The sequence below is a fragment of the Pleurodeles waltl genome, chromosome 9 (genome assembly GCF_031143425.1).
Source record: "Pleurodeles waltl isolate 20211129_DDA chromosome 9, aPleWal1.hap1.20221129, whole genome shotgun sequence".
NCBI lineage: Eukaryota > Metazoa > Chordata > Amphibia > Caudata > Salamandridae > Pleurodeles > Pleurodeles waltl.
In genome coordinates, this window is record NC_090448.1 from 698,200,208 (window position 1) to 698,218,303 (window position 18,096).

Here is an 18,096-nt window from a genome sequence, read left to right on the forward strand (position 1 = left end):
GCCCAACAGCAAGAAAGCCTCCTGGTTCAACAGCGACCTTAAGAACTCCAAGAAGAACTGCTGCACCCTCGAGAAAGCCTGGCGAAAAAACCCGACTACAGACAACATGACCGCCCTCAAGCACGCCTCCCGCAAACACCACCAGCTGATCCACACCACCAAGAAGACAGCATTCAAAGAACGACTAGACAACAACGCACACAACAGCAAGGAACTCTTCAGCATCGTCAAAGAGCTCTCCGACCCCAGCGCCGGAAACAACGACATCACTCCCTCACAAGACCTCTGCGACTCACTCGCCTCGTTCTTTCACCGCAAGATCGCCGACATACACAACAGCTTCGGCGCACAGACCACGCACCCAACCACCAAACCGACGCCCCCCCCAACACCATCCTCCGCGCCTGGACCCCGGTCAGCACCGAAGACACCATCCATACGATGAACACCATCCATTCCGGATCACCAACCGACCCATGCCCCCACCACGTCTTCAACAAGGCCGACTCCGTTATCGCACCCCATCTCTGGGACATCATCAACTGCTCCTTCAACACCGCCACCTTCCCGGAGAGCTGGAAGCATGCCGAACTCAGCGCCCTCCTGAAGAAACCATCAGCAGACCCCACCGACCTCAAGAACTACCGCCCCATCTCGCTCCTCCCGTTTCCGGCCAAAGTCGTCGAGAAGACCGTCAACAGACAGCTAGCCGCCTTCCTCAAGACTAATGGATCCCTCGATCACTCGCAGTCCGGCTTCCGAGCCAACCAAAGCACCGAGACCGCCCTCATCGCAGCCACTGACGACATCTGAGCCCTGCTCGACAACGGGGAAACAGCGGCCCTCATCCTCCTGGACCTCTCCGCAGCGTTCGACACTGTCTGCCACCGCACCCTAGTGCAGCGCCTCAGCAACATCGGAATCCAAGAGAAGGCACTAGAGTGGATCATCTCGTTCCTCGCCGGAGGAACCCAGAGAGTCCGCCTCCCCCCGTTCAGATCCGAGGCCACCAAAGTCATCTGCGGCGTACCACAAGGAACATCACTCAGCCCCACCCTCTTCAACGTCTACATGAGCCCCCTCGCAGCCATCGCACACCAACACAACCTCAACATAATCTCCTACGCCGACGACACCCAGCTGATCCTCTCCCTCACCAACGACCCAGCCACCGCCAGAACCAACCTGCACAAAGGGATGAAAGACGTAGCTGAGTGGATGATGAACAGCCGCCTGAAACTGAACTCAGACAAGACGGAAGTCCTCATCCTTGGATCATCACCCTCTGCCTGGGACGACTCCTGGTGGCCCCATGCCCTGGGCAGCACACCCAAACCAATGGACCACGCACGCAACCTGGGCTTCATCCTGGACTCCTCCCTCTCGATGACCAGACAAGTCAACGCCGTCTCATCATCATGCTTCAACATCCTACGCATGCTACGAAAGATCTTCCGATGGATCCCCACCGAAACCAGGAAGACGGTCACCCAGGCACTCGTCACCAGCCGACTGGACTACGGTAACACCCTCTACACCGGAACCACGGCCAAACTACAGAAAAGACTCCAACGCATCCAGAACGCCTCCGCACGCCTCATCCTTGACATCCCCCGACACAGCCACATCTCCGGACACCTGAGAGACCTGCACTGGCTCCCCGTCAGCAAGAGAATCACGTTCCGTCTCCTCACCCACGCACACAAGGCCCTCCACGACCTGGCCTGACCTTCTACACTCCACCCGCCAGCTACGATCGACCAGCCATGCCCTCGCCGCCGTGCCACGCATTAGAAAAGCCACCATGGGAGGAAGATCCTTCTCCTACCTGGCAGCCAAGACTTGGAACTCCCTCCCCATCCACCTCCGTCTGACCCAAGACCACCTCTCCTTCAGGAAGCAACTCAAGACCTGGCTGTTCGAGCAGTAGCGGTTCCCCCTCCCCCAGCTCCTTGAGACCCTCCGGGTGAGTAGCGCGCTTTACAAATTTCTTGATTGATTGGTTTGGTGTGTGTGTTATAATATGGCTAACGGTTATTCGCCACCGCAGCGGTATGTTGGCGGCCTTCACAGCGGCGGTAGGCAGGATTTACCGCCAATGACATAATGAGGGCCTATATGTTAAGAAACTGACCAAGATCCTCACTGGCTTCTTTCGCCACTGAATCAACAAACGGATCCCAATGCACTCTCTGGATTTACCGCACAGAATCAATACCTGAGTCTGCTGAAGTCACTATACCCTGCAATAACTCAATCTCAAAGGACCGCAAATTGTGTCACTCAGCCTCTTCTGGAACATTTAAAATCCTTTTATCATTCCTTCTTGCATTGTTTTCTAACCTTTCTATCCTCTCTAGGATCTCCTTATCCTTCTAATTCATCATAAGAATTTCTGCTGAGTTATACTCAACTATTCTGAGTCACAAAACCCCTCCTCCAATGCCTCAGTGCGCAAAGCCAGGTTGTACAGCTTCTTTTCTATGCCTCACAAGTTTCTTTTATCCCTTTCTAGTTGACCACTGAGGTCTCAAACTCCTTCCTCATCTCTTGGGGACTAGCCCGTAATATCTTGTGAACCTCTGGCTCACCATACCCCGACTTCCCAAATTATCCTGGCATTCACCTCTCTATATTTCTCTCTCTCTCTCTGTTCCAGGGGCTCTAGATTTCCCCCCCTCCATGTCCCCCTCCTGCTCAGAAGCAGCTCCCCTATTCGCCCTATTGTGTCTAGAGAAGGTAACCTACTACCCCCTCGAACTCCTCCCCCACCCCCAGCTGAGAACTTGCTTCTCCACGCTACCCTTTCTGGCAGTACCTTCCTTTGTCCCCATCCCTTCCCCTACAGAGCTATTACCATCCATTATTCCTGTACACTCACCCACCACTCCTTCCCTTCTCTTCTCTTTCTGTTTCTTTCTGCTAGTAACCTGGAGCTCAGTTCCCACCGTAAAAAATAATCTTAAGGACGGTGTAACCTTAGCTTTGGGGCCACTCCTTATCTGCATTTGTTTCTTGCAGCTGTCTCTCTTATTTATAATTACCAATGGTCTTGCTCCCGCCTGAAAGCAATTAGCCTACACCTTCACACCTACTTTACTGTCTATGTTTGCTAGTTGTCCAAGCCCTAATTCAGCGACCTTTCCTGATCTCAAACTGTACCTAGTAGCTAGTGGTATCTCAAACACAGCTTCCATCTTTCTTCACACCTCCTCACTTAGTTTCTTCTACACTGTAGTACTTCACATGCTGCCTCTCTCGCCCTTGCCTCATCAGAGACTACAGCACTCAATGCAATTATTTCAGTGTCCCCGTTTTCTGCATTCCTTCCTTGTGCGTTCTTTGCAACAGTCCCAGCAGCATTCCTATTGTGAGCAGTTTTCTTCCTGCATACACCTGGGCCAGTCGGCTCCTGCGTCTGTGTTTCTCTGCTCCTTTTCACTGCCCAACAACTAGCAAGCGCCTACTCCGCCAGGCTTCAAACCTGGCAAGAAGCAATGGGTTGCTGTCTGACCTCTTCATCGTTCCCGTGCCTCCTAAATTCAGCTCCTGCACTTTACAGGCATCAATCCAGGTTAGCAAAACCCTATTGATGCCACTCCACTCCTCACTTCATCCTGCGCTGCTCAGTAGCTGCCCAATCTGCATTCACACATGCGCCCTGTAGGATGGCTCCAGACCTTCTGACTCAGCAGGCTGCCATTACACTCCGCCCTATTTATCACTGTTTCACTGTCTTTTCATTTCAAAAGTCTTTATGACTTTTACCCTTGTACTTGTCAACAACATATGGCCGACTGTTCTCTGTTTGCTCATTTAAGATAGTTTAAAGAAAATTTTGACAATTACAACCAATTTGCAGCTAAGTACAATATGGATGGTAATTTCATAATGATATTTTTATTTTGAAGAAAAAAAAGCAGTATAAAAATCAACTATAATTCTGTATATATCCATATGCCTACTCACTCTGATTTCATGTCAAGATCCAAGACAGGTAAACAAGGAATATGCTCATCTTCCTTCTTTATTCCTCACTCATCATTACTAATTATCATCAAAAATCTTTATCTGATTATAGTTAAATAATCATAAAAGCATGATGATAAAAATAAATTACAAATATCACAAATATTATCATGCTGACCATTCAAAATTCTCAAAGAAGAGCTAAACAAGTTACAAGTGACAGTTAAAAATAGTGACGAAGATGGTTTTGAATTGCAAAACTCTCCTGCAACATAATTTCATAAACCCAATTATATTTTTAAACGTCCAAAATTGTATACATATTGCAATATTCATTGCCTGTTATCTTCATGTGAATTTATGAGATATTAGACATGAAAAATGTAAGATCTTATGATACCTGGTGGCAGCTTTAGGAAAATCACCCGCAATCAGACATGTCATACTAGAGAGTAATATTTGTGTAAATTTTTTTAAAAAAAACAGAAATGCCGGCTGCACCTCCTAAAACCATGTCTCTCCAAAACGGGTAACAAATATTTGAATGTAAATGTTCTCTAAAACCTACAAAAATAGGAAATGCATCAACATCTAGGCAGAATACTCAACACTGAGACATCAACATACTACGGTGGTGACAATATTATCCAGACGGGAAGTTTAAATGCGATTTACTGGACCCCAATATAAAGCTATAGAATAACATTTGCTCCCACAGGTGAATAACAAGATAAAAATAAGGGTCTAAAGGCAGAGTGGACTTAACTCCTTGATAAAGAGCTTCAGTAATTCCCCAGCTAGTCTCTCATTATGCCTGGCCTCCATAAATACTTGTTTAATTCAGATCTTAACATTAGAAATCATTTCTGAGGATGATGAGAATACTGTTGGTCTACCCAAATTTGCAGTAGTTACCGTAATAGTTGAAACAAGGGTATTTTACCACCTAATTCCTAGAAAAGCAATTCTCAATTATCTCTTCATTTAAAAAGGTGAGTGTATATAGGCAAACAGACGCCAACAACAATAAAGGAGCTCATTTGATTTTATCTCAAATATAAACTATTCTTAGCTCTTCGTGTAAAGCAAAACAAGTGTTTGCAAAGCCATTAAGTCTTGTCTTTGAGACTATTAGCTCTGCCACTACTTTTTGTTCATGCTGTTCAGCATGGGCATTCAAGATTTTGGCAATGATTTGTAGGCATGCTGTTTAGCAGTGTGGCTTCTGTGCAGCATGGCTAAAAATCATAATAAAAAGATTATGATGCATCCTGCGCAGTGGCTTAACGAAACTGGAAGGGGCCCCCCTGCACAGAACATCGAGGGGGCCCCCTATCTGGACTCACACAGGCCAGGTGCGGTGCTCAGGGGACTCCCCGCACGACAGAAGCTGCGGGGGCCTTTCTTACACCCCCATTCTGCGCAAATGCACTTTTAAAGAAAAAATGCATTAACCCTGGCTGCTTCATAGTATTATCTTAAATTAGTTCTAGCCACACTGCAAAAAATCCACGCTGCTGTACATCGTGGCTACACAACATTGCAAAAGCCAATAGCTCTCATAGGTGAGACCTATTGCTCTTGCCAATGTTTTTTGAGTTTCCTGCCGTATCTTATGTTTGCCACCTGTCTTCCATAGCATCTGGAAAATCTATTAATGTAAACACCCTTCCTTCCTTGCGATCAGGTATAGGTAGAACTGCACAATTGTTGGTGTTAGCTCTCACTGGTGGGTAAAATAAAGCAGTGCTCGAGTATTGTCTGTATTTTGGTAGCTAACTGAGTTACAATCGTTTTACAGTCTGATTTTGTTTTTAACTCTCAGTTACCTACATTTCTGTTTTGAGAGTCATATTCCCAGGCATATAACGCAGTAGGTAGTCACCTGTTTGGGTAAATAGCCATTTGGCAAGATGGGAGAAGCAACAATAAAGAGATGGCATAGGGGGTTCGTGTATGTGCAAGCTAAAATGGTGGAGCGGGGTGAGGTATAGAGGACTGCAACACAAAGAGGTGGTGGGTGGGAGGGTAAGGAAGCAGGACTGGATAAGAGAAAAAAAAAAAAAAAAAAAAAAAAAAAATTCCTAATTTACGGCACAAGTAGCAGAGAGACACTATTAAAAAAGAATCAATCTGTGCTTGGTCCATGCCCCAGAGAAGAAACATGAAGTGATGCTTGGCCTGCGCTGTACAATTAGGAGGCAGCAAAGAAGAAGTGACATTGGAGCCAATGAACAGCAAGCAGAGGGCCGGCACCAAGCCATTTTTTTTAAACAATATGGTCTTGCCAGCGAGAGCACATGGGCTAATGCGTTGCTCACACAGGCTTGACCCTAATGAGGGCAACACACTGGTAGCTCAAGATGTAGTGGCACTTCCAATTTTCATCCCTTTGCAAGCTTTTTACATCAATGTGATCCTATATACCTGCCCTATATGTGGAGATGGGCAATATTTTCTACCATGGATTTCTAAAAGCGGACTACTGATTTGTTTCCTAGGTCAAAAGCTAAATTAAATAAAAATCATAGCAATTGTACGAGCCTTGTTTTCTGCTACCTAGGCAAGGGCCCCGGGTACTGGCAGAGTTGACGTTACCCCTAAATAGGGAAAGAGGTAGGATCCTCTCGAGAGATTTCCCTTTAATACAAAAACAACGAGATTTCTGATTTTTAGCACCACAAGCCATTGTACAGGTTTTATTTAAATTAGTTTCCAAATGTAATCTTAATAGGAAGCTTGCTCTTTAGATGGTATATCAAATTGAGATATGCTGTGCAAAGAGTGCAGGGGTCACCTTACTAGTGGACAGGGCTTGCTCTAGAAATCCCAAGGTGCTCTTTTATGGGGTAGTGTGGTTGAACAGCCTTAGGCTTACCAGAGAGGAGTCTGAGACTTCAGAAAATACACACACAATCAATAAATGAGACACATGGCTCAACAAGGAGATGCATACTAACGTACAAAAATAACAAGCATCTTTATATATGTATTAACACCAGAATCAATATGATCAGTTAAGCACATTTAAAATAAAATTTAAAAAAACTTTACAGTTTTGAAAAGTAGACAAAGTGCAATTTCTGAAAAGCTGCAATGTCACCCTACAGAGAGAAAAACACGTACTGCATTCAGGTATAGTACAGCAACTTACGGAACCAATCTCCTGGACTTAAGTTAAGTGCTGAGCAAGGATTAGGGCCACACCCAACTGGTCATACCAGGTGGCTCTGGGGCAGCCGGGTGCAGAGGTGTAGGTGGCCGGTGTTAGACAAGGGGAATCGGTCTGGTTGAAAAGAGGCTGCAGGTCTGGACAGAGTCCAGTCAGGAAGAACCAACAGGTGGGTTCAAGTCTTGAGATGCGTAAGGACGGAGGCACACCTTTGGTCCTCTTCTCCATGGGCCAAAGGCAACGGGTGCAGAAGTGTCCTGGGCTGCTGGATTTTCTCCACCTGGGAGCACTCACAATTGAGGGGGCCTGGGGGCAATCTCGGCGAGTCCACGGTGAGCAAGTCCAAGGTAGGCTTTGTCTGTGGAGGACTGAGGGATCACGTTGCCACCATTTGCCCACTTCAGCTCAGGCTAGGCGGCACAAGTACAGTGGGGCTTTTCGGTGTTGGGATTTCTGTGGTCCGGAGCCCTCACAGTTGTACTGGAATGCCTGCAAAATGCAGGGAAGCAGCTCTGCTGCTCCACAGGAGTTCCAGGGTCTTTACTGAAGGCAAGCCTCTCAGGTTTTTGGATGCACAGCAGTTTGCAAGACGAGTCGACTTTGGGGCAAACTGGTGGGAACAGCAGACAGGCCAGAAGGGCTGGGGTCATGTTAGGTGCTTCTTCATCAAGCTTTGCTTTTGGGGCTCTTGAGTGTCCTTCTTCATAGGTCAGCAGGAATATGATTTCCTGGTGCTAGGGGATCCCCTAAATAAATACTGCATTAACTGGTGTTTCAGGGAGTGTAGAGTAGTAGCCAATATGACCACTCCCTATGGGAGATGGGCATAACCCTGTCTCAGAGTTCCTAAATCTGCCAACACCAAGATAGCAGATTTCTAAAAGTTGTGTCCACATCAGACAGCACACCTTAGGGGTAAGACTGACCTGAGGGGTGGACACACTTCCCTGAATACTACATTTCCTGCCTGTCCAGGTGTCAAATGGGCCCAGATGGGGGTCGGGGGGTTAAGCATCTCTCCTGTGAGTGAAGCCAGATCTGCATAGCCAGGGCGGTGGGCTTCTTTGAAGTCCTCTGCCTTGGAATGCAGGTTCGCAAGTCATCCTGCTGGGTGGGGTGTGTAAACTCCTCTCCCAGAGCAGGCTTTGTGATTCACTGCAAAGGCTCTCACCCTAGGAGGTCAGACTCATTACTGGTGGTGGCAGGCTGGCTAAAACTAGTCAGTCCCTGTTGGAAAATGGGTTATTGGTAGGGCAGGTAGGTACCTACACCTAGCAACAAGCCACTAACCTCCACATAGGTACAGTTAGGTCTCAGTAAATTAATCCCAGCTCAACCCTTGGTAGCTTGGCAACGAGCGTCAAGGCTTAACTTAGGAGACAAAGTGTAAAGCATTCAAATATCACAAAACAGTAATTAAATAAAACACAGGAAACAGTTTCAAAATCCAAAACCAATTTATAAAAATTGTTTATATTTTTATCTTTAAAATGACACAAAAACGATTAAAATCGGTTCAGGGGAACCGGAGATATGAATTTTTAAAGAATTATTACTTTTCTAGCGCTTAGAAACAAAAAGCGCCAATCGGGTCATCTGGTTGCACCTCGACCGGGGCAAAGTCAAACTTTCAGGCCGACCGCGATGGAGCCCTGCTCGGCTACAGGTCGCGGGAGGCCTCGGTTAAAAAGTTACCTTCTGACTTAGTCTTTATTTTGAAGTTTTTCTTCACCGGGACGAACCTGCCAGTTGAATCCGACCTCCTGGAGCCCTTGTCCGGATACGCGATGTGGGTTTCCTCGGTGGAGACTTTTACCTTCGGACTTAGTCGTTTTTTCGAGATGAAAATCCTTCGACCGGGGTAAACCTGGATCTTGATCCGACGTCCATGGAGCCCTTCTCGGATACGATGGCTGGGAGGTCCCGGTCAACTTTTTACGTTCGGACTTAGTCTCTTTTTTGGATGTTTTTCTTTACCGGGACGAACCACGAAGTCAGGCCGGGTCGCGGTTGAGGCAAGCCGGCTAGAATTTCCGCGGCGGGTCGGTCCCTCTCTGGAGCTTTTTTCCAAAAATTCTCAAATCTTTTCCAAACTTCTGGGGCTTCACCCAGATGTTCTTTTAAGGTTCTTTTGGGGTCCACAGCTCACCCCAAGGGTCCAGAAGTTCTGTGATGGTCCTTGGGGGGTGCAGACTTCAACTCCCAGAATGCACCTGGCGCAAACTCCTTTTTGGCCACTGGACAGTGGTCAGCTGGTCGCTTTCTTCAGGAGTTGGTGCAGGGGACTCTGGTTAGCAATTTTTCACCTGTAGCAAACAGGGAGTCCCTCCTTGAACCAGTTGAAGCCAGGCAAAGTCCTTGTGGTGAAGCCCAAGTGTGCAGCTGGTGCAGTCCTTCTGAGTGCAGGGTCCAGGTGCAGGCCAGGGGTCCAGCAGGGCAGTCCTTCTTCTTCTTTAGTTCCTTTCTTGTTGAATTCTGGAGGGGTTCTGAGGCGTGGGTGCAGGTCTGCCAGTTTTATCCTTGCTCCTGGGTGAAAAGCAGGGGGGCCCTGGTTCTCCAATCAGGGACAGGGTCGTCCCCCTGTGATGACCACTTCCTGGGAAGTGTGGCAAAAATCCATCCCAGAAGGCAACAGTCTCCAAAAATCCAACATGGATGAATCTGATTTTTGGAGGTTACATCTGGCTGAGCCCACCCACTGGTGTGGCTAAAAATCATAAACACACCCCTCTCCTGCCCTCTCCTAATCTAATCAAGGGGGCACCTAGCTGTCTGGGGTTGCAGGATGTGGGGGTGTTGCTGGGTGCTCCAAATGTCCTTCTCTGCCTTTGAAGACCAGTTTGGCCGCCCTCTCCCTTCCTGCCTCACCATCTGCTGAGGGGAGATTTCTCTCCCCCAAGCACATTCCTTTGTGTGAAGTCAGGCCACTTCACACCTCATCAAGGTAGCCTGGCAGAAGCTGCTGCAGGCTGGCCAATCAGAGCACAGCAGCAAAAACAATGCAGAGCTGAAATTGGCAACTTTTTAGGTAAAGTCTAAACTTTTTACCTGGACAAGTTATATTAAATCCAACAACTGGAAGTTGTGGGATTTATTACAACAATCAATTTGATACCAAATTCTTGGTATGTAACATTTAAGGAGACTTTAAAATTTAAAATAAAGTCTGCCCATTCTAGCCTATGAAGGCCATTTACTTCAATGAGGGAAAAACGAATTTGGCTGTTTTTACCTCACCAGGGCTTATAAATCTATTTTTATAAAGTCCCTGCTTATAGTTACATGGCACCCAGCCCTAGGGGCACATAGGGCACACCTTAGGGGTGACTTATATGTAAAAATAAGGTAGTTTAAGACTTTGGAAGTACCTTTAATTCCAAAGTCGAATTTGCATATAACTTTAATTTAAAAGCAGCCAGCAAGGCAGGCTTGCTTTTAAAATGACACTGGGCACCTCAGCAATGCACCTAGGTGTGCACCACCTATGCTGTGGTCCCTAAACCTACATGCCCTACCATATACTAGGGACTTATAGGTAGGTTAACTTAGCCAATTATAATTAGCCTAATTTGCATATCCATTTTACACAGAGCACAGGCCCTGGGACTGGTTAGCAGTACCCAGGGCACCTTTAAAGTCAGGAAAACACCAGCAAAAAGAGGAAAACACCAGCAAAAAGAGGAAAATGGGGGCAAAAAGTTATGGGGCCTCTGCAATCAGCCCTGTTTTCTCACAGTCCCCACACAGGTTTAGTTGGTAGGTGTTCAGGGGTACCTCTAAGGTGGATTTGAGTGCATGTATTAATGGAATCCATCACTAGCAAAGGTGAGGGTTTATTAATGCGAGGCATTTGATACCAAACATCCCTATGTTGGGTGAAGCCATTATGTAGCTGGGGAACTCTTATTCACCAGTGTCCAGCACATGTACTTAAAATGGATTCTCTGCTCACTAACTATGTCTAATAATTGTCAAAGACATAGCGGGCATATCTGCTTGTGCAGGTATGCCCACACATGTAATATAATGCATCTTGCCTTAGGGCTGGAAGGCCTGCTCTAGGTGTGACTTAAATATTGTGCACATAATGTTTAGGGGAAATAGCACACATGCCATGTCGTGTTTTCACTTTTAACTGCACCAAGACACGCAGTCTGCAAAGGCAGTTTGCACATGCTAGGAGAGCGGTCCCTGAGGATGGCACAATGCATGCTGCAGCCCTTGGGGATCCTCTTTGGTACCCAAGCTCTATGTACCAGGTGTAGCATTGACTAGGGATTTACAGGAGACCAAAAGTATTGCCAATTGGGGAATGATTGCACAGTTTTAGGGAAAGAGATCTGGCACTGAGGAGCTGGTTAAAAGGAACCCAATGCATTTTCAGTCAAAATTGCATTGAATACCAGGCAAAAAGTGGGGGTGAACAAGTCAAAAAGGGTCACTTTCCTACAATCTTCCCATAAACAAATCAAAAGCATCAATCATGACATTGCACACCATTTAAATGGCATCATCCACATATAAAAGCACAGGTACCAATTTCCTATTAATAATAGGAATATCCTGCCCTCAAATACTCAGTGAGGAGTCTATACCATTCAGATATAATAAAAACAAAATTGGTGCCAGGACACATCTTTGGCACCAGCTCGAAAATATCTGTTCCCATAGCCTCCAAATCTCACTAAGGCAGACAGATTCATATATATGAGGCTTGGAGGAAGCCTAACCGATCCACATTGAGGCCAATGGTATAGAATAATGTCCACAACGTAGATCTGTTAACCGTGTCAAAAGCACATGACAAATCCATAAAGGAAAGTAATGAGTTACACCTGGCTATGGTATATTTTGAAATTGGCAAATGTAGTATTAAAAATTGCTCAAATGTTGCAGGATCACTTCTAAACCCGTATTGGACAGCTAAAGGAACATTATGGTCCAAGAACCGGGTCAATAGTCGCTTCAACATGACTCTGCTGACAATTTGAACAGCTGAGTGCAGCAAAGAAAATGGTTGATAGCATTGTGGGTCCTAGGGGGTTACCGTTTTTAAAGATCAGTATGAAAGTTGCTGAATACCAGGTATTATGCAGCCTGGTTTTGCAAGCGGAACTAATGGCATTAGTAAGAGGAGTGGCCCACAGTTCAGTATTATCTTTATACAAATCCAGTTGGTGCCTTATTCTGTGGACTTTCATTTAGCAAGTTCTCCCCATCCTTGGTGACTGTTTTAGGGCCTCGAAAAAAGGTTACATGGGACCTTGTCAAACCACCCTGGTTGGTTATCACTCAGATTTTTTTGAGGTTTCATCAGTAGGTCTCTCAATCAACTACCCAAACTAACAAATGCCCCAATGACCTTTGAGGGACTAGCTGTAGACAAATACTGGCTCTTTAAACCCAGGTTATGCTCAAGGAGTATTCACAAAATATCACCAAAGTCTGGAGATAGCCATACTAATTCTAATCTTTTGTCTTTCGTTTTAGGAGATATGCACTCAACTGCCTTGGTACAAGTTTTTCCCTTTGGCCAAAGGATTGTGAGAAAAGTTTTTACACGGTGTGCATCCAAAAGTATTGACCCTCTAACTGCACCCCTCTTCCAAATTTTGTTTCTTTCTTTAGCCCATCAGGACTCTGCTCTGGTCACTGTTTGTCAGCCGTCTCGTTTTTTTTTTGTGGTTGCCAGACCAACCTTTCCTATTTGAGTCATCTATTGTGACCGGTCACCTTAAGGGACTTCAAACATATTCCCTCCAAGACCACTCATCATGCCCCAATGGGCCTTAATCTGTCTTAATATTTTCATGTGCAAGCCCTTCACAGTTGCCCAGCTCACCCAATCACTGCATTTCTACTGGGCATAACATCAGCCAGGAGGGTTAGTGAACCACAAGCACTCTCTGTGCACCCTCTTAACACAACTTTCTACCCAGACAATCTAGTTCTCAGGGACCATGCTGCCCTCCTTCCGAAGGTTGTGACACCCGGTCAGTAAGCTCAGAATATTCCTTTACCTCCCTTCCTTGCTCCGCCTCACACTTGTAATAATACGAGAGGCTCCACTGTGTGAACCTAAAAAGAAGGTTGACGTTTTACCTTGATCTACTTTTTGTTCGGTATGTCGGGCGAAGAAGGGAAAGGCTGTGCAGAAACTAACAATCTGATGGATAGTGCTCTGCATAAAAATGTGCTACACAATGGCCAAACAGCAACCCCATGAGGGCTTGTGTGCTTATTCCACTAGAATCAAGGCTGCAACCAATGCATTAGCTCATGGAGTCCCAGTCCAGGACATCTGTCAGGAACAAACATGCCCAGGGTCGGAGTTACCCATAGTGACTTATGTCCAGTACACGTGTAAAAGGGCATCCTGCACTCACAATGTCCAGGAAAATGGAGCTGGAGTTTGTGGAGGGCACCTCTGCTCATGCAGGGGTGCCCACACACACAGGTATCTGCACCCTGCCCTCTGGGCTAGGAGGGCCTACCATAGAGGTGACTTACAGTGACCTGGTGCGGTGACCTGTAGTGAAAAGGGTGCATGCACCCTTTCACACAGGCTGCAATGGCAGGCCTGCAGACACATTTTGCATGGGCTCCCCCTGGGAGGCTTAATACATACTGCAGCCCTTGGGGGGGCCCCGGGTACCCCAATGCCCTGGGTACCATATACTAAGGACTTAGAAGGGGGCACCAATATGCCAAATGTGGGTTGTGTGGTCAAAGCAACAAATTTAAAGGGAGAGAGCATAGTCACTCGGGTCCTGGTTAGCAGGATCCCAGTGAACACAGTCAAAACATTCTGAAGCAGGCAAAAAGTGGGGGAAACCATGCCAGAAAGAGGGTACTTTCCAACACTATGCACCAGCCCACCACCCTGCAGTGGTTAAAGTCATAAAGCACCCGAGCACTACAGCACACAGTACTTCTGATGCAAAAAGGTGAAGTGCGGAGAAGCATACCCACTGATAATATCTTGTCTACATGTCAGGAGTGCACAAAGACATATATACAGTGTTATTTACACCCATTATCACTGTGAAGTTTATATAATAAATATGCTTATTCACACCCTTTATAAGTGTAAGTATAATCAAAGTACAAAATATAAAACGTCCCTTATTAAGAAGCATGGTTTATACATATCAATGAACAAGATCTATTCAATCCTTAAAGTTCAAGCCAAAATGGCAAATGGAACAGACCGCCAACATATGTTTTTTGTCTTGCACACAAGATTTCTTCTGGGCACCAGCAATATTCAAATATTTAGAAACACAGGCATCGAATCTAAACACATCCCCTTAAAAAGGATTTGCGTGCCTCCGCTGTAGTATCACCAAAACAAGGGCGCCATGTAAGCAAGCGCCAAAGTGTGATCAGATCATACAACACAGATAGGACCTGTTATGGATGCATGGTCCTGGAACACTTGATGATACTATACTTTGGGGGTTTGTGACTATTCCCTTGTGAGCGGACTTATTACTTATGGAAGAATAATTCATGACATCTTTGAGAAATAAATTTAAGAGCCCTGAATTCATCTTGTATACAAGATGAAACACATGTTGAAGGTCTGTTCCATATGGCATTTTGGCTTGAAATTTCAGGACGGAATAGATCTATTTGTGTTTTGTTTTTTTTTAACAATAAACTGTCTGGATTTAGGCACTCTAATGTAAATCATAAAGTTTTTTTCTTTTTTTAAGATGATATTTAAATTCAGTTCATCCATATGCAGTGCAAAAGTATCTAGCAATGCTTGTAACCGATACGCAGAATGCACCAGGAGAACCGCATTGTCTGAGTATAACAGATATCGGTTGGGTACCTATCTTTGGCAGATCACCAGGATGGATTGTTCAAGGCCGTTCATGTACAAGATTAACAGAAAAGGGTCCAGGACACACTCTTGCCTTACTCTTCCCTGCACCTGTAAGGATCTGGTACATTTGCTTCCTGGACCGTACCAAACTCTTTTGCCGTGACATTCTGATAAAGATGAGGCAACATGTTGATTATTTGGGGATCAATTCCTAGTGAATACATAATCTGCCACAATTTGTTCATAAAGTCCAGAAAGAGAATAACTTTCTTAGCCTTTGTGCAATTGCCCACTAATAATTCCAGTTTTAGACATTGCTCCAGAATATTTAGGTCCTTCCTGAAACAATACTGAAATTAAGAGATAACAGAATGTTCCCCTGCCCAAGTTTCTAATCTCCCAAAGGACGCTATGCCCAACATTTTTACTAAGCTGACTAACAAAGAGACTGGAGCATTAGCAGTGAGGTTCTATCCCCCTTCTTAAAAACTGGAATGACTGTTGTTGACCAGGTAGAGGGGATACCACCTTTGCTGGTCCAGTGAAGGATGATCTTCCGCCCTAAAATAAGGAGAATTACAAATACACCAAAACAAGCCAGAATGTCTTAGTTCACTGGCTTTGGCCAAGTTCTCCCAGGCTTCGCTGCAGATATTTGTTTTATGTGTCTTTAGGGTTTGATAATACTGGGGTATACAAAAGGTTATTGTGACGCAATCTTTAGGGTGATTCTTTAACACGGTCTTTAATGTCAGGTTTGCTTTCCTATCTGTACAGTCAAACCAGCCTTTAGCACAAATTCTCCTTGGACTATTATTTTATTTAATTTTAAATAAATTGTGGAACAAATAGCTTCAAATGGAACAATTATCAGACTGGGCCCACAGATGTTAATTAAATAAGTATTACAATTATTCTTATCTTCAGTAAGTTAATCGGAAATGTATTTAGATCAACCCAGATCATTCAATTTGGACACCATGTGTTCTACTGGCGCTCAAGTTACTTACCATGCACAGACTGGAATTTCTCATGGTCCCTAGATTTAAATATACTGTCATCACTTAAACATATTGGGATGACCTCAAACCCTTTCATAGGCAGAACTAAATTCCCTGAGATTAAAATATGATTAATGACAATTGAGTTCCTCCTTCCTGTAAAGGCAGGCAGGATCATCTGTGATCTAGGGCTAAAATTACTCTGGAACCTCAAATTGTGTGAGGAAATAAGTCTTTCAGGTTTATGCAGTGAGGTAAATGTGAAATATGAGTTAGGCCTCCTTCACTTCATTCTCATACTCTTTGGGTCATAACTACATAAGTGAGTGATGGATTCCCCTACCCAGATGAGGTAAGTGTTGTGTTTATTAGGATTAACACATTTCCCCACAGCCAATTCCAAGGCATCTGCCAGAGCAGCCTTATTTATATATATAAAAAAAAGTATTATAGTACTAATTAATACTAGGTATGTTCCTAGTGAAATTTCTAGACAAAGTAGATGAAAATAAGGGGTATAGCTAGCAAAGCACCAAACCTTTGTTGGCAAACGGCTAGATACGGATGTCTTTAATCTCCCTTTCACTTGAAACACACTAGAAGATTGAGCAGAAGTGACAAATGTGACCCAGTTCACATAAGAGAGATCTAATACCCATGTCTCGTGCAGGCAGATAATATCAAAGGTTGCAATATCAGTTATCCAGTCAGACTCATTAAAATCATTCTAATAACTCATTGAGATTTTTTTTGTGTGCTCCTTCTTGGGAGCGCTAGCCACACGCTCATCTGTGTAGTTTTCTTTTTTTGCACTTAGCTGTAGGCCCCCAATTAAATGAGGACAAGATGGCTGTTGCTAATTCCCCTTGTAGTGAGGAGAGGGATTAGACTCTACGACAGGATTACTTATATTGGATACGACCCTCCATTACAGCCACCAGAGGCTGCGGCAGAGAAGATTTTTCAGCAGAGGGGGATTAGAGTTGTTCCAGCAACTCCATCTCTTTGGAGATGTTCTAAAGGAAACATCCATTTTTTAGTGTTTAGAGTCACTGGACATTTCCATTCCATCATACGCTCACCTATTGTTGCTGAATAAACTACAAAAAAAATATGTGGGCCAACTCAGCCTCTTCCGGGCTCTGACAGTTGCAGATGGGCCTGCTCTTGGCCGAGAAGCAGACACGCTATTTGTAGCACCGGGCACCACCTGCTGAGTAGCAGCAACAAAGAGATTGAGTCCAGTAGCCGCCAAGATAGTCTCCAGGTGTTCCACACTATGGGAAGCAGAAGTGTTCTTTGTAGTGCTAGACATCTGAAAACAGAGGGAGTTGAAGGCTACTGAGTCCAGTAGCCCTGATGCTGTATCCAGGGCAGATATTGATCAACATCAGCCATAAACTAAATTACTTATCCAACAGGAAATTATAAAAAAAAAAAAGGTCACAACACAATCAATGATAGCCCCAAAACAGGTCCTAACCAACACCAGGGCCAGAATTATCATTAAGTAAATATTGCAGTCAGGATATGTGAGAATTATTTTACCAACGGTACACAACCTATACTGGTTTAGCATAAGGAACTATTAGACCAGGCACCCTGATTTGATTCTGTAATTTGTGCTCCAAAATGCTCCACCGACAACATACCATACCCTTACCACTCTCCTGTGAATGGGTGTGACTCATTCACTATACTTGTTCTTTGTGAATGCTTGGATTTTTTTACAAGCCTTAGGACTTCAGTGTTTTAATATTGGGGGCAACACCGAGACTCTGAACATTGTTCCAGTAACACTGTGGTTATATGAACTAAACTGCCTGAACACATCAGAATATGTCCCTCGAATATGGTCTGCATTCCATATGGAAAACTCAGAATACCAAGGTAAAACGGCATTCCAACATTACTGATCCCCAACATATTAGTAATTCTCGGTGTGAAATTACTGCATTGGAATTCATGTCGTATTTAGAAAGAGGAGCTATTTTCGAGTTATACACGCCCTCTACGTTCCAATGTGTGGATATAAACATCTGCTATCTGAAACACTTTGCTTTAAACTAAGGAGCAGATTTACTAAAAGTCACCTTCATTATAATTATGTTCACAAAAAA

The 18,096-nt window shown here is 44.9% G+C and overlaps 1 protein-coding gene across 1 annotated transcript in view; it reads right to left on the minus strand.

The window, feature by feature from the left end:
• ATG2A (autophagy related 2A) overlaps nt 1-18,096 on the minus strand; it is a 2,189,461-nt gene that overhangs the window by 1,167,923 nt on the left and 1,003,442 nt on the right. The window lies entirely within an intron of this gene.